The sequence below is a fragment of the Herpailurus yagouaroundi genome, unplaced genomic scaffold (genome assembly GCF_014898765.1).
Source record: "Herpailurus yagouaroundi ecotype Mexico unplaced genomic scaffold, PumYag 28, whole genome shotgun sequence".
Taxonomy (NCBI): Eukaryota; Metazoa; Chordata; class Mammalia; order Carnivora; family Felidae; genus Herpailurus; species Herpailurus yagouaroundi.
Window position 1 is genome coordinate 120,971,829 of NW_024412376.1, and position 8,125 is coordinate 120,979,953.

The following is an 8,125-nucleotide window of genomic DNA, read 5'->3' on the forward strand; positions in this document are numbered from 1 at the left end:
AGAGAGAGACAGAGCATGAATGGGGGAGGGGCAGAGAGAGAGGGAGACACAGAATCGGAAACAGGCTCCAGGCTCTGAGCCATCAGCCCAGAGCCTGATGCGGGGCTCGAACTCACGGACCGCGAGATCGTGACCTGGCTGAAGTCGGCCGCTTAACCAACTGCGCCACCCAGGCGCCCCTCATATGGTAATTTTTTGAGGAAATGCCATACAGTTCTTTACAGAGGCTATCCCATATTACATTCCCGCTAGCACTGTGCAGGTGTTTCAGTTTCTTCACATATTCATCAGCGCTTTGCTTTTTTGTTGTTTTGTTTTGTTATAGCCATTCTAAGAGGTACGAACTGGTGTCTCATTTTGGTTTGAATTGCATTTCCCTCATGATTCCATTGGTCGTTTTAATCTCTTGACAAAACCCTTTGATATACAAACATTTTAAATTTTGATATAATCCAATTTATCTAATTTTTCTTTTGTTGCTCATGCTTTTGATATCATACCCAAGAAATCACTAACAAATCCAAGAGTATAGCCTTCCTGTGCTGTTTCTCTCTTTTGCTCAGGCCCATGGCACGGGAAGGATGGGCAAGTGTCACAGCCTTTGTGCTGCCAGGATAGCTCCATCCTGGAGATGAGATCAGAAGTGGCATGATAAACAGTACAAGAAAGTCAATTTGGGCACAGCCCTGAAGGCCAACCCTTTTGGAGGTGGTTGCCATGCAAAGGGAATTGTACTGGAAAAAGTAGGGGTTGAAGCTAAAAGTCCAAATTCTGGCATCAGGAAATGTGTCAGGGTCCTGCTGATCAAGAATGGCAGAAGAAATCACAGCCTTTGTACCCAAATGTGATTGGATTTTATTGAGTAAAATGATGAAATTCTGGTTGCTGGATTTGGTCACAAAAGTCATGATGCTGGTGACTCAAAGTGGCCAATATCTCTCTTTTGTACTTCTACAGAGGAAAGAAAGAAAGACCAATATAATAAGTTTTGATGGTGAAAACATGACAGCAATAAATTTTCATAAGCCAAAAAAAAAAAAAAATCCAAGAGCATGAAGCTGTCTTTATTTTCTTTTAAGAAGCTTACAGTTTTAGCTCTTATGTCTTTGATGTATCTTGAGTTAATTTTTGCATATGGTATGAAGTACAGATCCAAATTCATTCATTTGCATGTAGATAATCCAGTTTTGTCAGAACCAGTTGCTGAAAGAACTATCTTTCCCCCTATTTAATAGTCTTGGCAACCTTGTAGAAATCATATGACCATATATGAGGAAGTTTATTTCTGGGGTCTCTATTTCATCTGTTTTTGTTCCTGTTTTTATGCCAGTACTACCCTGTTTTGTTTACCTTGTAATTAAGTTTGGAATCAGAAAGGGTGATACCTCCAACTTTGTTGTTTTCAGGGTTGTTTTTAGCTATTAACAGTCCCTTAAGATTCCATGCGAATTTAAACAGGGTGCCTGGGTGGCTCAGTCAGTTAAATGCCTGACTTCAGCTCAGGTCATGATCTCACAGCTCATGAGTTCAAACCTCATGTTGGGCTCTATGCTGACAGCTCAGAACCTGGAGTCTGTTTCAGATTCTGTGTCTCTCTCTCCTTCTCTCTCTCTCAAAAATAAATTTAAAAAGTTGAAAAGATTCCATGTGAATTTAAAAAATTTTGTAAATATTTTTGCAAAAAACACCACCAGGATTTTTATATGGATTACACTGAATCTGCAGATTGCTTTGGGTGTGTTGACATCATAACAATATTACATCTCCCAGTCAGTGAACACAGGAAATAAACTTTCCACTTATATTTTTCTTTAACTTATTTCAGCAACCCTTGGTATTTTCCAGTGTACAAGTCTTTTACCTCCTTTGTTAAGTTTATTCCTAAATATTTTATTCTGTGATGCTATTATAAATGGAATTGGTTTCTTAATTTTTATTCAGATTGTTCATTGCTAACATGCAAAACTGCAACTGATTTCAGTGTTGATTTGGTATTCTGCAAATTTGCTAAATTTGTTTATTACTTCTAACTGCATTTTTGTGGAAGGTTATTTCTTTATGGCATATGATTTTGTTATGTCACACTGCCTTTACTGTTGGCTTGAATTCCAGTGACTATCCATGCAATTGTGGCAAAGACATAACTCTTATTTGTTTTTTCATCTTGGGGCTATGAAAATAATGATTAAACGATAACAATAACAATGTGATTAAGAACATAGATTTTGGCAAATTTGATTCGGCCCTTTATTTGCTTTATTTCCTGAACATCTTTTATTTATTTATGTTTAACGAGGCTTATAAGTATCGTCACTTGCTAGTGCTTAATATATGAGCCTCAGATTTCTCTTCTATTACTTGGGTATGATCAAAAGTTGTAAGGATTCAATAAAGTGTCTGGCTCATACATCAGTAAATGTTAGAAAATGTCATCTCACAGTATCCCCATATCGAATGAATCAAATGAAATAATATATATGAAAATACATTGTGACCCAATAAACTCTCTTATAAAATAATACTTTTTAAAGCATATATTTTTTAATTTACTTTTTCCCACAAGACTTCTGCAGGAGAAATGAGTTCTTAGTTCTGGAAGACAAAATGATCATTAAAATATTCTCTGCTCTTGCCTTCTCCCACTGGACCACTAAAAATCACCCACTGATCATGAGGAACCCCATTATTTCTACAATCCCTCTGTCAATACCAACAAGTTCTTTCTAAACATGTAGCTACTTCAGGGCACCTGCGTGGCTCCGTTGGTTAAGTGACTGACTTGGCTCAGGTCATGACCTTGTGGTTTGTGAGTTCAAGCCCCGTGTTGGGCTCTGTGCTGACAGCTCAGATCCTAGATCCTCCTTTGGATTCTATGTCTCTCACTCTCACTCGCTCTCTCTCTCCCTCCCTCTCTCAAAATAAACCTTAAAAACATTTTTTTAACATGTAGCTACTTCACATGAAAGCTATAAAGTACATAGTACATAGTACATAGTAGTTCATCCATAGGTTAGTTAGAATTAATGAGTTTTAATTTGTAAAGTACTTAGAATGCTGCCTGATATATAGACAGTATTATGTGTTTATTCAATAACTAAAATAGTTATGTGAAAAGCTGTGTCCAGAAAACCCCAGGTCTTTGTGTTCTTCTTAAAATGGTGTGATTTTGTGTTTATGTCTCTTACAAAATTCTAATGAAAAGACTATAAATGTCACAATAGAATAGCAATTTTATTCTTTACTTCTATCCCCTCAGCCTTAATTGAGAAATAGCTTTATAATTTTTATGAAATATTTAGATATTTTACAAATTTTGCCTCAAAGATTCTAGAAGCTTCTTTTTTTTTTTTTTCAACGTTTATTTATTTTTGGGACAGAGAGAGACAGAGCATGAACGGGGAAGGGGCAGAGAGAGAGGGAGACACAGAATTGGAAACAGGCTCCAGGCTCTGAGCCATCAGCCCAGAGCCTGACGCGGGGCTTGAACTCACGGACCGTGAGATCGTGACCTGGCTGAAGTCGGACGCTTAACCGACTGCACCACCCAGGCGCCCCTAGAAGCTTCTTTTTTATCTCACACATCTCATGATGAGTTATGATTACTTAACTGTTTACTTGTAAATATTACAGCAGTTAAAACATGGATATTTATTAACCCCTCAGGGTTAAGCATGGGGTAGTTACCTATGGATCTACCACTGGTTAGTGAAGCAGTCATTCTGAAATAATAATTAATAAATTTAAGAGGAGATTTGGTCAGGGCAGGAAAAGTCAAAGTCTTGGGATTACCAAAATGAAGTTTTGATGTTACAATTGCTAGAGAACAAGATTCCTCATTCACTTTATGACACTCACATAGGCTAAAATTATGCTTAGTGTACAGATAATCTCAGGTCAAAATTTGAGAGTTTAATAGGATGTTCAGCTCATAGAGTAGCTTATGAAGATGGAGAATGATCAATTTGGAATCACCTACGTACTCTCAAGCTGCATTATGAAATGTATACTTGAAAAAAGCATTAGATTAATGTGGAGAAATAACAACATAAAGAAGGAAAAAATCAAGCATCTCTCAAGGACACATTTTAATGAGTCCTTAAAAGAACATCCATGCTGATATGTAAAATAGTTGCCCCTTCACAAACTATGTGTCCTCCAGGAAAAAAAAAATCTGAGACCACTTATATTAAGAAAAGGGATAACAGATGGTCATACAAAATTTAATTTTTTTTCTGTGCACATAGGCAAGGTGAACAGAACCACTATTAACTTTGGCAAATGTTCACCGTTATTACAGCATCTATGGTGAGCCTGAATGCTAGCATGGCTAAGTAAAATTATGTTTTTTGTTTTATGATAATCCTTCATGTTTCTATAATAAGAAAATAAGCCACAAAAAAAGAAACAGTTAGAATGTAAATATAGTTATTACAAATAAAAACAAAACAATTTAAATTTTTTTCACTGATGTGCCATAGTAAAGATGTGTTTTTGAACGTGCCTTGAAATTAGAAATGTCTTATGTTTTCCTAAATGTAAGCCCAGCTGCCCATGTCGCACATAGTAGTCACTCTGTTTGAATGTCATTAATATTAACATGTTTGCTGATGTAATTTTTCTTCTAAGAATTACAAGGTAACTTCTGCATTAAACACTTATTAAGGTTCTATTTTACACAATGTCTATATAATGTTGTTAATATGGTATAGTTACTGCATTACTACCATGTTAATCTGTCTAAAAACAAAGTACAAAATTGTTGTTTATGAATTATAATTGTAAAAAATGAAAGTAAAAGCATGTTAATATAAAATAATCATAAGGGGAAAATATGAAACTCTATATCACAGGAAAATAATTCCAAAAAAATATAAAGAAAAAAAAAGACCATGAATCATAGGGTTAAACAGAGGGAAGTAAAGGAAGATCATTACAGGAAGATGGTATTTATACAAAGATCATCAAAATGGTTGAGTCATTTACTGAGTATAAAAATAGAAAATAAAATTAAGGCACTCTAGAACAAGAGGGAGATAATCCAATATGGTATTCCTTTCAATGGTTCCCATCATACACAAGATAAACTTAATTACTTCCTTGGGGCCAGAAAAGTCATTCATGATCTGGCCACTGCTCACTTTTTTCTCTTCTGTCTCTCACCAGTTCCCTCATCCTGCTGTGTGACCCACCTCTACAACGAGGCATATACACCCCACATTCCAATTTTACTGAAATGCAGTGTACTGGCAATAATAGTTCTGCACTAATGTAGTCTCAGACTCTCATGCTATTATACATTGATTTTCTCTGCCTGAAATCCCTTCTCTTTCTTCTCTGTTACTTTCTTGTCTTGGTTCTATTTGTGAGATACTTGATGGCAGGAGCTGTGCTTCATTCCTTTCTGTATTCCCAGATCAGACCATATTTTAAAGCCTAAACAAATTAACTAAAATCAAGTCTCTTATTAAAATTACCAAACAAAAAAGTAAAAGATATCAGAGAGATAGAAATTATTCTAATAGATACACAACACAGAATTATTTCAATTTAAGAAATAATGTATTGCAAGCTAAAAGGGGACTTTTGGCTGAATTACTATTGCTTATTTGGTCAAGTTTCTAGGAGGAAAGACTAAAAAGCATGGAAAGAGTTGGGATTTGAAATACCGGGGAAGTCCAATATCTGCTATTAACCAATATTCTGATGAGGGAAATAATACATCATCTGTACCATCATGGAAAAAAAATCTCCTATATGCCTTTCTTCATTATATCTGAGTTTATATCATATTTCAGTTAAGACTGCTATTGATTTTTACTATATCATAAGTTGCAAGAAGTTTCATAAACAATAATGCAGTTAATAAATAGAAAATTTGAAACATTTCACTTTTGGTTCTTTTCACGTGCTTACTTCAATGATAAAATATGGTTGACAATACGTTATGTTGAAACAACAGCACAATTAGCAGGAGATGTCCAGAGTAGCCTAGGAGATCAGTTTTTGACCTCTTAAGTTTGACATTCCTGTTATACTATGTGGGAGTCTTTTGTGCTACTCACTTACAACCAGCTTTCCACTCTTTCTAGATATGTGGAAGACTGCACCTGCTGAATCCCATAAGTTTGGGTGTTTGTTCCATTAGCTATTGAGGTAAGAGAGGGAAATGTCATGTTATTTGCAAACTGTAACTTTTAATTCCCACTGTGATGAACTCCTGAGTTCTCTTTCCTCTGCTCGGATGATTATGGGAACACATGTCAGATGGAGCTTCATCAACTGTGTCCCTGAGTAAACAAGAGGGGAAATGAATAAACATCTTAGTGCTATCAACCCCCAAAAAACAAACTTGGTTTGTTTATTTTAAACCACTGAAATTTTGAATGTATCTAATTCCACAGCATAACCTAGTATATCCTGATTGTTAGGGAGATTGGTTCATACATCTGAAATTCTGACATATATAAAAGCCTAAAATGTGTAGCAGTAGATTAGCTGTGGTGAGGCAGGTGACAAGGTAAATGTTAGCAAAGGCTGGAAAGGTGGGAATCAGGCACAAGTTAAATATGAAGTTAATGAAACAGACTTCAGTTCCCCCTACCTACATAAGTCCATCCCAAAGCCATAGAAGGGAACCTACTAATGTGTTCACATGGATTTTACAAGCAGACATCTTTGCAAAATGTTCTAACTTTGGTACTATAAACTCACTTTATTAAGACCACTGTCTCTTTTTACTCTAACTACTTCTCCATCACATTCTTCATGTTGAGTGAAATTAGTGTTACCACAATCATTTCTGGTATTTTTCTAAGGGAAAACTGAGTTGGAGATACATTTAGTTTGAGAAAAAGAGAATAGAAGAATGTAACAAAATTTATAACTAAGTTTTGTTGGTCATGCCAGTGGAGAAATGCTTTCCAGAATATCCCTGCCACTCTCTGTGCCAATTCACCTGGTATTATGAAATAGCAATGTGTCCTATAGCATCTGTCACTGGAAGAATATGAGTTGTGGAGGAGTACTACGATTGGTACATATGGAGTTAGAAACTAGTATATGGAATATTTTTTCCAGTTTTCCAATTATAAAATTGTAAGCAAAAGATTTTTTTTATAGAAGCCTAGTCAAAACTGAAGTTCTCTCCTGCATGTATCATGGAATAACGTGACATATGTATAACAATAAACACACAATGCATTTTTTTTTGAATCAGATAGGAGCAATCTGCGTGTTGCAAGTCCTGATTACGCAGAGACGTTAATCACGAGTCATGCACACAATGCATTTTTAAGTGGAATTATAGAATGTATCAGAATTCCCTTATTTTGAAGGGCAAAAAGATGTACTATTACTACTAACATTGAGTATTTCTAGGCATGAAGTCTTATGTTCTATGTATCCAAATTGTCAAGAATTTAAAAAAGAATCTACCATGGTAAAGGAAAGATAGATTTACTCTTCTATTCTATGAGGGAAAATAATATTATAAAAATTCAATGTAATATTAGGATGCATTAAAAGAGGGGCACCTGGGTGGCTTAGTCAGTTAAGCATCTGACTTCTGCTCAGGTCATGATCTAGTGGTTTGTGAGTTTGAGCCCACGTTGGACTCTGTACTGACAGCTCAGAGCCTGGAGCCTACTTCAGCATCTGTGTCTGCCTCTCTCTCTGCCCCTTCCATGCTCATGCTCTGTCTCTCTCTCTCTCAAAAATAAACAAACATTTTTAAAAATGCAATAAAAGTCAAAAGGCAGAAAAATTATAGGTATATCATAAATAAGTTTTTAAAAATTTGTGATGCTTCTGGTATTTATTATATTTTTTATTTGTAACTATTTTGTGATTTATCTTCTCGTTATAAATATTCAATTTTATACCTAATTTTGTGTTTACAATTTAGTGCCATTTTTTAAAAGAGGACTTCTAAGCACTTCTCTAAAACTTCAACCCACACCATCATACAGATTCACATTTTACAGTAATAAAACTTTTAGCAAAACTTGTTTTTTACCATTTGGGACTCAGGTTATCTAATAAACTAATAACACTGGGCTACAGTTTGAAATACAAAATGTTAATAATGTATGTTTACTGTTATTGTCTACATTTGGCAAGGTATTAA

At 35.2% G+C, this 8,125-nt stretch overlaps 1 non-coding gene and 1 pseudogene across 1 annotated transcript; one reads left to right on the forward strand and one right to left on the reverse strand.

Moving 5' to 3' along the window:
- Positions 1-581: 581 nt before the first annotated feature.
- On the forward strand, positions 582-1,031 carry LOC121032280 (40S ribosomal protein S23-like; annotated as a pseudogene).
- Positions 1,032-7,211: 6,180 nt separating this feature from the next.
- LOC121040460 (U8 small nucleolar RNA) lies at positions 7,212-7,335 on the reverse strand. Its single transcript, XR_005795311.1, has one exon. It is a non-coding gene; the product is annotated as a U8 small nucleolar RNA (small nucleolar RNA).
- Between the last annotated feature and the right edge of the window lie 790 nt (positions 7,336-8,125).